The sequence below is a fragment of the Haemorhous mexicanus genome, chromosome 10 (genome assembly GCF_027477595.1).
Source record: "Haemorhous mexicanus isolate bHaeMex1 chromosome 10, bHaeMex1.pri, whole genome shotgun sequence".
NCBI classification, from domain to species: Eukaryota; Metazoa; Chordata; class Aves; order Passeriformes; family Fringillidae; genus Haemorhous; species Haemorhous mexicanus.
Genome location: NC_082350.1, coordinates 1482756 through 1500802, shown reverse-complemented (window position 1 = coordinate 1500802; position 18047 = coordinate 1482756). Strand labels below are relative to the sequence as shown.

Below are 18047 nucleotides of genomic sequence, written 5' to 3'. Positions count from 1 at the left end.
CATACAAAAATGGATTATCTTTTCCTTGGATTTCCCCACCCTCCTGGGGCTGTCCTCCCAATGTTCTAACATCCATCCCAATCGGCTTCCCCTTGGGATTTCTGGCAAAACCTTTTTGGGAACCTGGGGAGGGTTTCCCTGGGGTTTTCTCTGGCACTTGCTCTTTTTCAGTCCCATCTTTTGAAAAGCCCCTTTCGCTATTTTTCTTACCTCAAGTCCTTTTGGCTGGGATTCTCGGCATGAATCCCGAGTCTCTGTCCGGTACTGGTTTCTTTGTCAGTGAAAAACTACCAGATTACTTGGCCACACAGAGAACCATTCCATGGGCTTTTCAACTGGCAAAGAGCTCTCTTACGTGATTTTTCCGGATCATAAAGTTTACCAGCTCCCAGACCTTTTGGGAGCATCCCTTCCATCCTGATCCAAACCCCTGATTGAATCCCCTGAATTCTCTATGAGTCACAGGTCCCACATGTATGGCGAGCAAAATGCACGCTTCCCCTGTGACTGACCACATCCCTTGCGGGAGAGTGGAACTGCAATCTTGGGGTCCACACTTGCCTTGTGGTAGAATCACATCTCACTCACACACGCTCGATCATACCCCACTCAACCACAGGGTACTCACGGTTCTTTTTCCCATGTGGATTATTTGTGCACATAGATTTTCCAAGTGAAAAAGCACCGTGGCCTCGGAGATCCCACTCTGGATCGGTCTGAGTCTCCCGAGAGCTCTGAGCCTGTTTTTATGCTCTCTTTGGCTGTGGTTCTGCCTTTGGTTCGGAATCTGGTTCCGCCGACTCCCAGTCCTGTCAGGCCGCTGAAATCAGCGGGGCGCTGCATGACCAGAGAGTGGTCCCCAAACCCCAAATTCAGATCACGTTGGGGTCACCAGAATTGTTATAAATGATCAATCGAAAAGCCAAATTTATCAAAATGCAAGAAAGATTTTTTTTTTTTTCCATGACCAAAAATACAGTCCTCAAAAACTCCACAGCCAAAGAGACAGCATCAAGCCCGGGATCGGCGCTGGGTGAACCTTGATCTGACCTCTATCACACCAGACCTCCCTCTGTTCACGAGCGCTGCTTCCTGCAGTGCTGTTTTATACAGTTTTTTATGCCTGGGGCCGAGGAGCCCCGATTTCTTTTGTAACTCTGCATATGCATGACAGTTTCTTTCGCTGTGCAGGGCTGGACAATCACTGTTTCCTGAGCAGTGGCCGGTGCTGATTGTGTCAGGGGAAGTCATGTATTCAGATGTATTTTTCTGGGAGTTTTGCTGTGTCCATCGATGGTATCAGTTGGGTGATGATTGTCCTTGGGCGTCTTCGATCACTCCGGAGAGTGGCGATCATCACCTGGGCACGTCTGTTCATAACTAAACTAAAATTGTTCTCCTGCTGCCTTCAGGAATTTTGAGATTCCAAAGTAGACGTCTGCCTCAGGGCTGCTTGTGGTCAAAGGCTCGTTTGGATTTTACAATCTCATAAAATACATTCTCTCTATAAGCATGAATTATTTCATAACATATATTAGAAATGCATGTTCTTATTTTCTCTGCCTTCCAGAGGAAGTCTTAAATTCTTTTTCAAGCTCCAATCCTCATTTCTTTAGTGACCTAAGCCCCCAAATCTGCCTATCTTCTGAACATTTTTGTTCTTAGCTACTTTATGAGATCTGGGATTTTTCTACTGGTTCTGGTTTCTATTCCTGGCTCATTCTGGAAATCCAGGTTTCTATGTCAAGACATACCTTGGGGGAATTAAGGTCTCCTCTGCTATAAAGCTATGCATGCACAATACAGTCACATGTATGACCCATGTGATGAGGGCTTGCTTAGTAAAACACAATCTCTGAAATACTTCAGTGTAGTGACATCCGGTTACCAGAAACTGGAGCTACTGGAGACTCCAGTGAATTTCTCTTCAAGATTATGAGATTGCAAAACTTCTCACTTGTTCATCAAAGAATGATCATAGCAGAAGCCACACTTGTGAGTCAAAATCATCTGGACCTTACCCTCTTTCAAGTTTCTCCTTCTTCGTCCAGAGCCCAGGGCTGTTAAAGCTCTCCAGAGAACAGCTCACAGAAACTCAACAATGGACAAGTCAAGGTTTTAGTTGCCATTTCCTTTGGAGCACCCGAAGAACGAGCCTGAGCTGTGGCCATTGCTGATCCCACAGGTGTCACTGTGGTGTTTCCCCAAGAAACCACCATCCCCAGGGAGGAATGACTGCCACGTCAGTGCTGTCCAGGTCTGGGGACTCTTCCAGCCAGGGGCATTGTGCCTTGCAGCTGTCCCTGTGGCAGCTGCATCCCTTGGGAATTGCTGTGCAGCATCCCCCTATAGGGCTTGAGCAGCTTGCCTTGCTGTTCAAGGGGAGGGCTTGCAGCATTCACTGGCAGCAGGTTCAGTCTGACATTCTGCAGGAGTTAATGGGATTTCTTGTGTGCCTCAAAGGCTTCCTGGGCATCCTCAGTTTGGGTGGTTCTGAGGGAAAGGCATTTGACACCTACTCAGGATTCCAGCAGGCTGAGCTGAAGATCATTAAGTCCCAGATGCAAAGACTTAGAGCTGAAAGAGGTGGTAAGAAAGCCTAAATTTTCTGCCAATTTTTCTGGAATTAACAACCTCTTTAGGCTAGAGATGAGAGAACATATTATCAACACAATTAAATGGAAAATAAATCCATCGTGCTATTTAGAGGAGAAAAAAAAGAAAACATTGGCTTTCATAAAGCAATTCTTAACCATTACAATGTGATACCTCAGGTTTGAACTTCCTGAAGTTTAGAAAGCATCAGTTAAATCAACTGACAATATTGAATCTGCCCTGGTGTCAGGAGTTATACCTTCTAATAGTCACTTTTTTTCTTTTATAATTCTTTTATAATGTGTTATTTTTGGATCAGTGACATTTACTAACTGATTTGAGTCAGGAACCATTTGAATTTTGCAAATACCATTGTAATGTGTCCCTTGTACACTTGCTGCTTCCCACCCACTCCTCCTCTCCCCACACCCTAACAAGTGTCTGTCTCAGCTTAGAGAAAAGATGGCTTTGCTCATAAGGTGATGGCCTCATGCATTTTGTCCTTATTGTACTCCTGTTATTATAATCACAAACCACAGCTGTGCTGCTTACAGGCTTTGGGACTTGGAAGATTTAACGCACAGCCTGTGATTGCCTTTGGGAAGTGCTGTGCATGTCTTGCAGTCTTGAATAACCTGCACGAGGTCAGCAAGGTTTGGGCATTCTAAACATCATCTGGGCTTTCTCTGTATTATCTTTGTCTTATCTCTGTGTTCACCTCTGTGGTTCCTGTGGGGCTGTCCTTTGGCTGACTTTCAGGACAGCAGTCCCGGGCCACAAGGTTCCCTCAGACCCTCAGAATGGGTTTGGTTTCTTGGCGGTGTTCTGCTTGGGGCTCTCGTGCCTGGGGCATTTGCAGGGGGAGCACAGAGGGGCTCTTTCCTGGCACGGGGATTCCACTGCATCCCAAGGCTTGTGATCACAGCCTTCGTGGGACAGACCAGGAAATGCCCTGTGCACAGTGCAGACAAATTGTAGTGGATCAGCCTTGAGCTGTAATAAAGGAAGATTAATTGCCTGATCCTAGATGGTATAAATTATTTATAGTATGGGTTTATATGAATGACTAGTAAATTATAGGAAGGGAGGCAATTTTGAAACAGACAAACAACCCACAGCATGAGTATCTTTGTGTCTTAACTATATATGTTTGAATTCATGCAAGCCTTGTACTGATACCAGCTTCCAATAAATGCTTCCAGAGAAGGTCTTCTGTGAGGAAGACAAAACCTTTTTTTCCCCCTAGGTTTAGAGTTAATATCAGTGTGCTACAAGTTAATATGCATTAAGAGGGAAAAGTTTTTTTGTGTAACTCTTACCTGCTGATTATCCAGCTTATTTGCTCATTTGGGCTTGACTGGCTGTGTACTGCTCTGCCTTTTTAGTTCCTGAAACATCACATACAAGTCAGTGTAGAGATCTCTTCCATCATCTTTAGCAAATGCAAACCAAAGAAAAGTAGCTTGCCTGTCACTTTACTTAATAGAGTGCTGTGAATTTGTAAACATTGTTGAGAAGCATTGAAATATTTTTTAACCATTCCTGCCTTTTCCATTTTAAAGATAAAATTAAATAGTCCCATCTTATTTAAAACTTTTAAAGAATTCCAAAAAGGATACATGTTAATCTTAAAAATATCCTAATAAGTAATGTATATAATCAAAATTATGGAACTTTTTCAATACTGAGATTTTTTTTTTTTTCTTTTCTAGTTAAACATACAGTTTCATATAGTCTGAAATAGACAGCATGGTAAAATGTTTTTGTTGTGGTGTTTAAATAAATGCAGTGTGGCACTACTATGTTTTTGGAAACCTAAAATCCAACTCATATATCCTGAAAAGAATCAGTAGCTCAAATAAGGCAAAACAAAACACTTTGGAATTTTGTAAATTCTCTTCTTTTGAAGACACTGCATAAGGATAGGAAATTACCAGAGATTTGAGAGCTGTGTTAACCTGTGGATAAACACGGGCTTGAACCAGTGTAATATTTTGTAGTTGTCGTTTTGTCTCTAAAGTACTTATTGATCATGTTACATATGAGGGTTTTTCCTTCATAATCTCTTATTTTCTGAAAGCCTGTAGAATGGTTTCTGCAGTTACTCTATGGTAACATTTTACCAGACCTTAGCAGGGAGAATATAAACAGCTCCCCAGCCAGAACACCAGGTGCTCATCTCAGGATTAGAGATTTCTTAAGTTAAAGCAAGGATCCAAAACAGTGCAAAAGGATCAATAATTTTCATGATGTGAAAATATTCGAAGAGAGATCATCTGATGCAAAAGAATTGCTTTACATTCCCAAAGAGCATGGATGTTTTCCATTATTTGTAAAATTTCCACACCATGGATCACACAAAGCTTATATACCCATGGTTTTCACACTTAGGTATGTATCTCCAAAATTTATCTCCAAGACAAGAGCTTGCAAATAATTTGATATATTATTTTATTTTGCTTTTGCTTTATTGTTCTTTTCCTCTTCCCAATACCAGTCTCTAAGGTCTAAACTGTTGCATTTGTTCATAATGTACTTTTCTTTTCTTCCCCCCCAATATAATTTAAGGAATTATGTTGCTGCCACTCATTTGACTGCTATTATTGCTCATTGGACACCAACTGGAGAAAGCTAAGGTGGTAGAATTGCACTCACTATATTCTGAGAGTTCCTTAAGTAAAAGTGCCATCAAAAGTATTCCCTAGGAATCAGTAAGAGGAAAGTTTTGCTGCTTTTTTTATTTGCTTGTTTGGGATTTTTGCTTGATTGTTTTTTTAAGAGCTCAGACCCTTAACAGAATCAGGAGGAATGAAAAGCGTTTGGTACTTGAAATATGAGTTGCATAAGGAGTTCCCTTTTGATGTGAGCTCCTGTTTACTGTCTCGTTATGGTTCAACTGCATCTGCCTGCAGTCAAGGGATGCCCTTTGGCTCAGTGCAGCCTGTGTCCCTCTGAGCCTGTGAGCCACACCTGAGTGTCACTGGAGTACACTGGTGTGTCTGCATGCTCAGGCAACTCACATATTCCATTAACAAATACAGAATACTTCAACTGCCCTACAAACCAGAATCCCAAATGCCATAAAAAGCTCTGAAATTGCTTCTATCACTTCTCATTTTTCAACATTGACAAGACTTTTGGCCTTCATCTATTACATAAACTCACCAATCTCTCCTCTGATTGTACAGTCATTACAAGATAAAGAGATTTGAGATCCCTGTTTTCCATTTCACCTTTCCCTTATACATCCCCAGTTTAATCTTTCTGGTGATTAGTTGTTGCAAAAATGGGCAAAACCAACTACTGTGAAGATAAGTAGGTTTTCTTCTGAAAGAAGATCTATTGCAACATAGGAATGAACTCAAAGCTCTCAGATTAGTGCTAGAATATAAAATAATTCAGCTTTGGAAGGATCAGTCTCCCAAGTCCACAGTTTCCTAATGGTTAAACAAGGAAGCAAGAAACAAACAGAATGAACTGCAATTTGCCATAAATATATTTGTATGCTTTCCCAAATAGCCAGTGAAAAAAATAATTTGCTAATTGCCGACGTTTACCTGTGGCTAGATCCCTCTGTATTGTCTTGGTGATTTTGCTGCTTTCTTCACAAAGGGAGAAACTTGAATCTCATTGATGTCTGGGGTTTTACAGAAGACAAGACAGGAAGGAGTTTAGGGTAATATCTATAGATGTTTTTGGTTCCATAATTTTTGAAATTTATTTTTTTAAAATTTGGTTTCACTCTAGGTGTCAGCTCTCCACCTTTGAGGTGATTTCTGTTAACTCACCAGGTATTTTCCTCAGCATCTGGTACACACAGCTATATAATAGGTAGAAGTGTATAATAGGTATAGAAATAGCTATATAATATAGAAATAGCTATATAATAGGTATAGAAATTACCTGAAATTGCATCTGAGTTTGCTGCAAATGGGGTAGATATTCGGTGGTGCAGTGCTCCCTCTTGCCTGGGGGAGTACATTCCTCAAACTGAAATTCATTTAGCTGTCACCATTGTATTCCTTATGTAGGAGTTCCAGTGACATAACATTCAGATTGTGCCTGGAGGAAGAAAGCTCAATTTATAACCACAGCAAAGCTAAGCTTCTTACATTTCCCCCTTCCTTTTCATTTTGGGTCTTCATCCTTTCCAGTCAATAGGAGAAGGATGGTGAGAGGGGTGTAAGTGGAGAGGGTTCAGCAATAAGACAATCTGATGGTATAGTGTAGTCTCTCCTTAAAGTGTCTTTTTGTGTGATCTTCCTATGTACTTTAAGACCAGATATCCAAATGTTCAACAGCTGGATTTGAAGGACAGGTTTTTCCAGAAAAACTTCAGATCCCCTGGTTAAATTGTGAAGAAGTGCAGACTTTTATCAGTAGTTAAAATGTAGATGTTTGTTTTCTCGACAATGTACAAAACACCAAAGTAATTGTAGGTATTGTTCCAAAAATACAAAGTGAGAAAGTGACCAAGAGTTGAGTGTTCTCACCCACCCTTCTGCTTTATGTCTTGTCAAGTTGGGTTTCTTGGGATCCTCTTTCTCTTGTACCAGGACTTTGCAAGTGAAAGTAATTCCTGCAAAACTGTCTGAACCTTGGTAGGCTGACAGTTGAGAACACATTAAAAATATTTTGCAAATTGCCTTTTTATTTCAGTGTCTTAATTGGAGGGATGTCTGCAAGTGTTGGTTTGTCATCAGTGCAGTACAATATGCATGTCATTTTTCTTTTATATTTGAATGTTTATTGCAGGGATTTTGTTAGTGGCTTTTGAGTAATACCATTACTCAAATTGGAAGTATGTTAAATAATTTCTCTTCATAGAAAAAATAAATTGAATGGATATGAAACACAAACCAAATTAATTAGGCATGGTTTCTTCTTTTCTAGTGAATAAACACAAACCCTGGATTGAGACGTCGTACCATGGAATCATAACTGAAAACAACGACACTGTGATTTTGGACCCCCCCCTAGTTGCTTTGGATAAAGATGCACCTGTACCCTTTGCAGGTAGGAATGTACATGAGCAGCAGCATTTGAGCCTGTGGACCACGTTTGTAAGGAAGGAATTTCCAGTGTAATTTGAAGGTCACATGTAAAGGTTGTGTCTGAGTACTCAGGACCTGACTGTTCGCCCACGCATCCTGAAATGAAGTGTTTCCTACACTGAACTTGTTGAGTAGCAGAACAGAATAAAGAGAATAATACAGAAGGCACCCACTATCAATACATTTTTAATGAAAACACAATAATTACACAATTACACTTGAATTTGCTTTTATAGAAATAAATCATTGCAATTGCCTAAAGTAATAATACATAATTAATTTTGTTCAGCAGTAACAGCCCCTGCTTTCTCTCTTCCTGTTCTGCTTCCTGGCCATGGACAAAATGTGTGACAAATACTTAAAGTTGCTCAAATCATATCTTACTGTGTAAGTACTTTATAACTGTCGAGACTTTGATAGAAAATTTAATGGAGGTTTTGAACATTTTTGCTCAAGTTGCTATATGATAGATGTATGTCATATACAAGTTTGCGTTTATATTAAGTCTCTTTTACCTGACACTTTTGCTGTCCTGAGTCCCTTAAGCAGGATATGGGACTTCTGCATGTAGAGCAAGTTGTCTCTTAAATTCCCTCTTTCACTTAAAAATACTTTTTGAAGAAAAGAGAGAATAGTAAAGCTTGATAACTGCTATGAAGATCTTAAGATGGTGTTGTTGTTAAAAAGATGGTATTGCTTAAGAAACTTCACCTTTTCTAAGGAAAGGAACTGGTAAAGGTGAGTGTCCGTGTTCTAGGGGAGTTGTCATGTTCAGGAAGCAGAAGTCCAAGTGCTTGTCCCAAAGAGCATTTTACAGCATCCTTAAAGAATTATTCTCAGTCACCTTTCTCAAAAAGCTTACACTGGCATCAGCTCCTACCCTGCTGAGCCAGGGCTCCCAAATGTTTTTTATATATTGACCCCCATTTTAATATCAAGACTGTTGCTCATGGTGGCCAGTGATTCTTGGCTGCATGAAGATAATTCCTAGTGAAAAGATGCCCTTGTCATTTTTTTCCTCTATCACTGTGAGTCTTCCATCTTAGATTTGGTTCTTTTGCTTGCATTCCCTTAGGATCGTTGCAGGGTTGTTAATCACATGCTGTTGTCACTGACACTGCAAATTCTGCTAACTGGGAATTTGTTAGCCTAATTATTTTCTTCAGTTTTACATTGGGAGAATCAACACATTTTTCATTAAATAGTGATTTACTTTTTGTGTAGAAAATCATCCTTTGAAATACTGAACTTACACAGACAGACTGGCTTTTGTGATAAAGGTTTCATTAGACAGTAGTTTTAATTTAGCTTCTCCATTTATTGATTTGAAGTATTTATATGTGAGAAGTATCTACTTCTTACAAGGGTAAATACTTTCTGTGTATTCCCTGATACTAATAGTTTATTTCCTGATAATATTTGACCTCATGATCTGCAGTCCAGGCATAATATTATAGTACTTATGGAACTCTTCATTCCCTTGAAGGGCCTGCATTCCCTGTGTTTTTTTGGAAAAACCTCTATGCACTGTTTAAAAAAAACACTCCTGTCTTTTTAAATTGTTGGAGGAACTTAATATTTCTGTTGTAGTTTTTTATTTAATATCATGTACTTTTATTTGGTTCCATAATATCATTAATTTATTAGAGGTTTGTATGGAAAAATAAATTTACATCATGTATTTAGTAGGAGAAAACTGAAACAGATACAAGTACAATATTCAGTATCTGTACATGTAATAGTGTGTTAATGTGGAATGTCTTTTATGGCCATATTTTATTTAAATGTGGAAATTGCAGTTATATAATATATCAGTCTTTAAGTGTAACAGAGAATCAGAGCTCCAACAGTTCCTTTATCATCAGCCTGTTAATATTTTCAGTATTTTGTGCAACTATTGGAGAAGAAAATAATTCTAGTGCTTGGAAAATTCTCCATGTTTGGTTGGTTGGTTGTTTTTTTAATGGGCCCAGATTCAAGAATATAGCAGGGCAGTTTCTGATCTGTGCTGAAATGTCTGCTAAGATCTCCTTGAGCAAACTGTAGTAAGACTAAATATATGTGAATTCCTCCTCTGCAAAAACCTATGCAATAGTGTACAGGCAGATGGTTGGCTCTTCCATCAGGATTTGTGTTACCTTATAGAAGTAAACTTTTTTTTCAGTAGTACCAGTGTCCATTTGACTTTAAAAACACACACACAAAACCTATTGACAAAAGATCCCCTCCAGCAAACCAAAACAAACCCCAAATCTCCAACCAAACAAAAAAAGACAACAACCCAACCTTGCCATATAGCCATTCACTGCAGATGGGCAGGAGTTCTGCAGGACCAGAACTGAACCAGAACAGAAGGCACAGTGCCAGTTACCCCCCAGGCTGATGTTCCCAGGGCACACCTGTACAGAGGCATGGCTGGATGTTATCTGAACTGTGAAATCTTCCTGCTCTCTCAATGCCTTCCCTTTGAAGTGCTGATCTTCCTTCAGTGACAGGCTTAGGGAAATATCTAGGATTTACCACTGTGACAGGTCATGGTAGGGGAAACACCTATTTATTGAATACATTTATCTATTAACTTATACCTACTGTTTCCATATTTATATGTTGTTAATGCGGGTGCAGTTCTTTTGGACATGTGCTTAACTTAGTCCTTGTGTTTGCACCATGCTCCTTGCTGCTTGCCCTGGTGCACAGGTAGTTCATGCATTTAGTGTTTTTCACCTGGGCAAATAATTTTTCACCAGGTAACTGCTTTGTTACTAAGAAAAACACTTAACTCTGTTATTAGGCATTTGCTATTTAGTGATTATTATCTGCCCTTAGTGCTTTGTTATGCTTTCTCTACCCATTCCTATGATCTTCTTTTTTTAGTTTAAATGTTACTTGTGGCACAGGCCTACTCCAAACTGCAAATGGTATTTTGGTTTTCACTTAAGGAAACCTTAACTTTTTTCCTAATACCTCTCTGCCTTTTTTCATCACCATGCCTACAAAGGTAAGTCTGTCAACCCCTTCTAGGAGTGCACACATTATGGTGCAAGTCAAATCTGAGTGGTTACAGGAGAAAATTACTGTAATCTGCACTTTTTTTTCACCTCTATCTAATGTTAAACATCAAGGGTGATGACAGGAGAAAAAGGAGTCTTCAGTGCAGTTACCTTCCTGACAGGTCTGTGTTTACAGAAGGACTAAGGAGAGACTAACAGGACTAAATGTGCCTGTGAAAATGCTGGCTGTCAAATGTGATAAGCATTTTTCATAACTGGAGCACAAAGACTTTCACAAGATTGCCATGAATGGCTTTTCGTGTCTCTTTATCTAATGAATTTATTGTGAATAATTCAAGTATATGTAAAGTCCTGATTCTTCAAATTATCATGGTATAAGCATACCTCCCTTTCTCTTTTTTATGCAATTGTATTTTTTGTCTCCTAGTTTGGAAGGAAAGCTTGAAAATACCAGTATAAGCTTGTAAGTGTGAGAAGTTTGAGGATCAGCAGTTTTCCATATTTCAGTTTTTCAAGTCCTGTCCCAAAAAGGATTTTCACAGACTGGTGTTGAAATACAACTGACCTTCAAAATAACTAAACTCACCATAGCATCCTGGAGCCTTTTGCAGGGTATCAGAGACATTCCCTGACCCTCCTCCCCTCTCCTTGGCTAAAAAATACCCCCCCAGAAAATGAACCCCTACAAAACCCACAAAGAAATTGTAACAGTTCAGGCTTAGGGGTAGTTTGGCTAGAAACAAGGTGGGATCTACTGAATCAGTTTGTCAGGATTCTGTCCCTCACAAAATGCTGTGAGATGATGGATGGCTTTTGGAAGAGACCTCTACCTGCATTCCAACAACAGCAACTACCTTTCATCAGCAATGCCGTGCAAAAACAGTTCTGAAAGGATCTTCAGGATGTCGTCAGTCTATGCTCCTGCTCAAGGCAGGCCCCTTGTCATTCCTGAGAAACAGTTTTCTGTCCTCATCTTACAGATCTGGAGTGGCTGAGATGCAACAGCTTCCCTGGGCTATCTACTGCACACTTCACCATGGTCCTGGTTTTTCATGAGGCTTGATCTGAACTTTCTGTACAGTGGTTTTAGTCCATTTGTATTAGTCCTATCCACAAGGCAGAGCAGATTATTCCCACTCTTTTTGGGCAGAAGCCTTTTATGTTACTCCCTTAAAGCACTGTGAGCATCCTAAACAGGCTGGTGTGGAGGGGGTTTCTGCTGCTCGTGGTGTTTTCTGAAGCAGAAAAACAGGAGGTGATATTCAGGGCAGTGAGGTGATGGATGTCCCTTCTCACCCTGGAAAAGAGCCAGACTTGTAACTGTGCCCCCATTTCTGGGCTGATAAAGTCATATTTGAGTGCCTTGTGTCCCAGCAAGGCTGAGCTGGGTACCAGGATGAGCTGGGCCCATTGCATCTTCAGCTACTTTTATGGTCTTGATAAATTTATAGAGAGCCTTTCTTAGCAAGATGAGAAGTCTGGCTCTTCCCAGACAAGTAATGTGTGTCTCAGAAGCAGTTCCAGTTCACACCTCCTGGGCAGATGGAGTCCCAGTCTCTGACTGTGTTTTGGCTGTGCTAAAAGCACTGTAAAGAATAAGGAGACAACAAAACCAGCCAGGAAGGATGCCTGAATATTCACTAGACTACAAGAATACAACCACAAACTCTCCAAATCTTTGTTATTTAAGCAGCTCAGAGGAGTGTGTGTTCTCAGCTACACCACAGCAAATCCAGCACTTGTCAGCCCACTTTATAACCAGGGACTGAACAAAAAATCCCATTTCTCTGTTTCAGACTATGAAGCTGTCCAGCATCCTTGTTGTTTGTTTGTTTGTATTGAAAAGCAGTGGCATTAATCTGCAAATATCCTTTTGGTACAATACTGAAAGTACAGAAGTTATTCTAAAATTGTCATTCTGAATATTATCATTTCTACTCACTGTCAGCCTTAGAACATGAGTCAGTTTAGGATGCCCAGAATTCATTGGTGCTAAATATTTCTCTGTGAAAATGAGGCATGATCAAAAATATGATGTGCAGGCAAAGCCATGGAGTGTTGCTGTTGTTTATAACAATTTTTAATGATTTTTAATTTCTGGCTTTGAAGCTTACATTTATTACTGTAGCTTAATTAAGACTTTAGCCTTCAAAGGCAAATCCCCAATCTCCTCACAGTGAGCCTAATCTAAGGTAAAATAAAAGATTGGTATTAGCACAATTAATTCTGGGGATGCTGGTTTTGACTTAAGGGATGCTGCTTATCATCCAGTAAAGTTAAGAGTGATAAACATGCTCAGGTTTCAGATTTAGAATGCACTAAAAAAGCAGTCACTCTCACAGTGACCTCTGCTAGTCCCTGAAGCTCAGGGATGAGGGGTTTGAGGGCTTTTAAGTTTGGTTATTTTCTGTGATTGCCTTTCCTAGTCACTTTTATAGCTGTGAAATAATAGTAGGTGACATGAGTGTGTCCAAAGAAGACTAAAAGGTCAGGGGTTCAGGCTGTTCTGATGGAGCTTTTAGTGGCTGCTGAGGGGTCTTCACTGCAGGAGGAAGGGGCTAGGGAGAAAATGAGAATTACATGCTTGGGTTGGGAGTGAATGCAAGTTCCTCCTGACAGATAAAATCAATAATGAATGGGAACATTGAGATACTTCGTTACACCTAAATATGCTAAATTACTTGGAGCTAGAAAGAAGCAAGGAAAATAACCAACGAATTCCAGTCTGATGATAACCACTTGAACTTTTAAAACTACTCACAGAAAATAAGGATTTGAACTGATTTTGAGTAGTTTTCTTTATGTACAAGACTTGATCTTTAGAAAAATAGGGCAGGATATTACAGTGGATTGCGATAGGACGGGGACAGAATCTGTCATTTTATAGTCCTGATGTGTACTAAATAACCATTTAGGTAAAAAAATGTTAAGTTAAAACAGATTGTCGCTGAAGGTGCCAGGAAAATAGTGAGAGTTTTTAAACTTTTGGGCTATTCAGAACACAAGAGAGAAACCTGAGTGGGGAGTACTGGAATTGCTAAGCCTATAGGTCCAAAAATTTCTTGCTGCTGTTATGCTCTGAGGATGAATGTAGATTTTGTGTCACACTCCTTTGAAACTAATGAAGCCTTGATGTATGAGAGCCATTGCAATGTGCCTGATTCTGCAGCTGAAATATGAAGTCATTTACTTCAATGAACTATAAACCCTTTTATTTTCAACATAATATTTTAAAAGCTGAAGAAAGTATTTATTTTGTTGAGGTACTATTTTGACAATTTTTTTTTCTGCAATGAAACACTTAAGTATGAATTAAGATATAACTTGCTTTTGAGATGTGATTTTTGCTGTGGAGTTAAGTGTGGTTTCTACACTTTTTAGACATTCTCTAAAATCAGAGGCGGTTCCTCAAGGATCTCAAATTCTGAAAGCCACAGGAAGGACAGCATAGGAAACTCATGTGTTTGGGGGTAAAAAAGGATGAGGACTAGTTATCTTCTTATGGTTTGAGTGATACATGGAAGGTTACCTGAGGTCTGAACAGGCTCATGTATAAAAAGAAGTGTGAGCAGCTGAAAAATGTAAAACTGCTCTAGTTATCCCTCATCATTAAGATTGCAGTGGAAATCATAACTGCTTAGCTTCTTAAAATTTCAGGTAGAAATAAATGTTTTCTAACATGTATTGATATAAATGGAATTCTTTCAAATAACTATGCTAGCAAGCATAACTCCATGCTATGAAGATTCATGGTGAGCCAGTTAAAGCAAACAAGAATGATACCCTGGGACATTTTCTCTTCTTGTGTAGTTTGATTCTCTTCATTATTTGATATTCAAGAAGTAGTAAACTTGAGCTGCTCACTTCTGCTCTCCAGTGTGTGTGATCCTGAGAATCCAAAATCTGCACCCATCCAGTGCTGCAGTAGCAGGAGGGACCCTCAGAGGGAGGGCTGAAGGAACAAAGTAAGGACTCAAAGGAAGGAACAAACTGAGTCAAATAATGGAAATTCCACTCTAATTACTTTATTCACACTTTCATTCCATCTGTGGTCCACCCATTAATTCAATTATATCTCTTCTTTACATAAATAATTTCCTTTTATGTGTGTGTTCCTGTGTTGTCATGTTCCTAGGTGAATGATGATGAAAACCAAAAGGGACTGCTTGTAAAAGCATGCAGCATTCTTTATACAGACTTAGAAAAATAATTTATAATGCCAGGAAGTGTTAGTAATGCAACAAGTGGAATGGGAATATTCACCACTTTAAAGTTCACTGCAACAAAATTGGCACTGCAGGATTCCAGCTTGCTTTAAAAATAAAATCAAAAGGCTTTAAAATGTGTTCCTCAGAATGGAACTACTTGAGTTAGTGTAAAGCAGCAGGGACAAGCCTCTTGCTTGTAATGGTTTCTAAATATTAAAAACGTTTTAGAAGAACAGCCTGAATAGGTAATTATTTATTCTTTAGAGTTCCTTTTGCTTATTGGTCAACAATTACCTTATAGAAAGAATAGATAAGAGCCTCCACTTTTCTTTAAACCTGCTTCTTTCCACTCAGCTGAATTTATTTTTTTTTTTCTGGACAAGAACAAACACTCCCAAGAGTCTAAAACTGCTGTTGATCCCTTTTCTTGCTAGGGCCACCTAAAAAAATGCATGTTATGCTACTTTTATGAAGCAAGAAGGGGAAGAATATAAAGAATTCAAACTCTGGACAGGTAGTTTAGGTCATTGATTTTCTGCTCAATTCTCCTGTTTCTGGCTGTGTGAAATGCATCCTACCAGTTTGTTCTCCTGGCTTGTGGTTTCCTCCACTGTCCTTTTTTCTGGGTGTTTAGATTATAAAAAAGCCTCTCCCAAGTGCTTTTGTCTCAGTGACTGTGGAGGACTGAGCATCTCTGAGTGCAGCCCCAGCACAAGGAGGATTTGCTATTCTCAGCTGTTTTCTGTTCCATCACCATTTCTGCTACGGGTGTGTTTATAGGGGATGTAACAGTGCCACCAGGCTGGCACATAGCAATTTTGTTCAGTAATTTGGAAACAACCTTTCCCTTTATAAATGAAGTCCAATGCTTCTGTATTAAATGGACCAAGTTTTTATATTATTTTAAATGTTGTCAATGTCAGGGTGACTCTTGTTTCTCAGACTGAAACTCAGTGTAGAAAGGACAGTGTAGGCAATATTAGATTTTTTTGTTTGTTGCCTCCATCGTAGGGGTGGCGAACATAAACATAGTAGAGTTCAGAATATTTGAGAAAACAATATATAATTTGTGTTAGATTTTTGCAATATCACACACTCTGCCAGTCCCAGGCTCGACACTCAGCTCCTGCCCTGGTGGCAAACACTCTAGCTGCCCAGCAAATTGGGTCAGGCCAGTTCAGTTAAGGAGGACATGCTGGAGAATGGGCACCGAATCCCATCCACACAGCTCCAGTCATCTCCTGGGTGCTGTGATCCTTTCCTTGGAGAGCTGTGTGGTCCCACTCTGGGATTCTTGCTCTTTGCCTCCCCCCCAATGCCTTGTGTCAGTCTCAAGGGTTTCATTGATTTGTTTGTCCCCCCTGAGCCTGAGACATTCTGTGCTTAGTGAAAACACAGGAGGGCATGAACAGACAAAATATTGGTAGGTATGAAGTATAGGCAGATGGGTTATAGGCATTTATGATGCAAAACTTCTCTGGTGTAACAGCAGCTTTTGGACACAATTAGCCAGCGTATGCACCTTGTATCCACACAAACACTTGCCTTACACTGAGTTTGTAATAAAGTATTTCACATGATAAGTCAGTTTCCCTCCCTTCCAGCACTGTCTCTTATGTGAAAATATTATACAAAGATTGAGAGAAAAAGAACTAGTTCCTGGAAGTGATTGGCTTTTAGTTACTTCATGGACTGTGACTCCAGTTAGCTGGTATGCAATTACCATGGGGATATAAACAGACTGCAAAAGAAACCTACATTACCTTTAAAAATACAATTTTTAAATTTCTCTTTTTTGTTTGTTTGTTTTTTAAAAATCATGATGAAAATCATAACTTACTTGCCCTTTATATAAAGTTTAAAAGAACAGAAAAATAATTTGGGTAAACAAGGGAGAGCAATTGCCAGCCTGTTATAGGAATCTGTCTCCAGAAAAAACTGTATTTAAATTTAACTAATTTTCTTTAAATATATTTAGTTAATTAAATTTAAATTTGGTTCAAGCATTTAAAATTTACATATTCCTGTCACATGACAAAGAAATTTAAGTAACTGTGATTCGGCGGCGGTGGATATGATAACCACAACATGTCAGGCCTAGTGTGTTTTGTTGTTGCTGAAAAGTTTTTAAGTCAAGTGGGTCCCTTTAACCAGCTGCTCTAAAAATTTCTGAAAGGCTCATTGGTACTTGATTGATTTGTTAGTGCCTGTGACAAATTTAATGGATATTTCTGACAAGACTTCTGCTCCTTACTGCTGCCTGCCTTGGAGAGCTTCCAGGTGTGCTAATGAAAAAAAGTCATGAATGAAGGCAGGAACAGTGAGCGTGGTGTTTGGTGTGGCAGTCAGAGGACAGAAATGAAATATAACACTGTAATTAATAGGTGTGCTAGAATTGAAAGGATGATAGCAATTTAACATCAGGTTTCAGATACTTTTGGACTAGAATACAGTATTTAGGACAGCAAAATTTCCACACCCCCCCTAGCAGCCTCCCTGGAGCTGGGAGCTGTTTCTGCACGGCCTCTTCTCCCAGGGCTTCACTAAAACTGGACAGAGCAAAGGGCAAAGTCCTGCAGCTCTTTTGGCTCAAATGGATGTTTGCCCACCTCTGCCTCACTGCCGTCCTTGTGTGTGGGAGCTGGCTGCTGTGTGAGAGCTGCCTGCTAGAGCAGCAGCATGAAAGGCAGTGGGAATCATGTGCAATGAAACAGAAATCATGTGCAATAAAAAGCCCCATACGCTTTGTATAAAATTTTTGATTAAAAAGTGTTTCCTTGAATGGAATGTGCCCCAGCTGTTGCCATCTGTCAGTTTTTCAGTGCCCTTTAGAAAACACAACAGTGTTGATTTCAGTCCATCTCTCTGGGGGTGCTGCTATAGGATGTGGCAGATTATCAGTGGCACTGCAGGAGCCAAGGGCTGCTGGGTGTGGGGCTGAGCTGATGGACTGAAAACAAAACAGTCCTTTGCATTAATCTGCAAGATTGAAGTAGCAGGCCCTGCCTACTGTTTACTGCAACGTGCTTTCCTATGCTGCATGTGAAAGCACAGCAGAGAAATCACAGCTTTCTCCAGAGTCCTTATGTAATTAGTTTGTTTGGTGTGGTTTTATAAACAGGGAGAAGTTAATTTGGTTAGAACATTTCTTGCCAATTACTTTGCCTTTTTTAAAAATT

At 39.7% G+C, this 18047-nt stretch overlaps 1 protein-coding gene across 2 annotated transcripts in view; it reads left to right on the top strand.

Moving 5' to 3' along the window:
- Positions 1–7492: 7492 nt before the first annotated feature.
- Positions 7493–18047, top strand: part of CLSTN2 (calsyntenin 2) — a 203054-nt gene continuing 192499 nt past the window's right edge. For both annotated transcript variants that reach the window (XM_059854901.1, XM_059854900.1), the window contains exon 1: positions 7493–7611. The gene's annotated coding sequence lies outside the window, so the exon portion shown is untranslated. The remainder of the gene's footprint in view (positions 7612–18047) is intronic.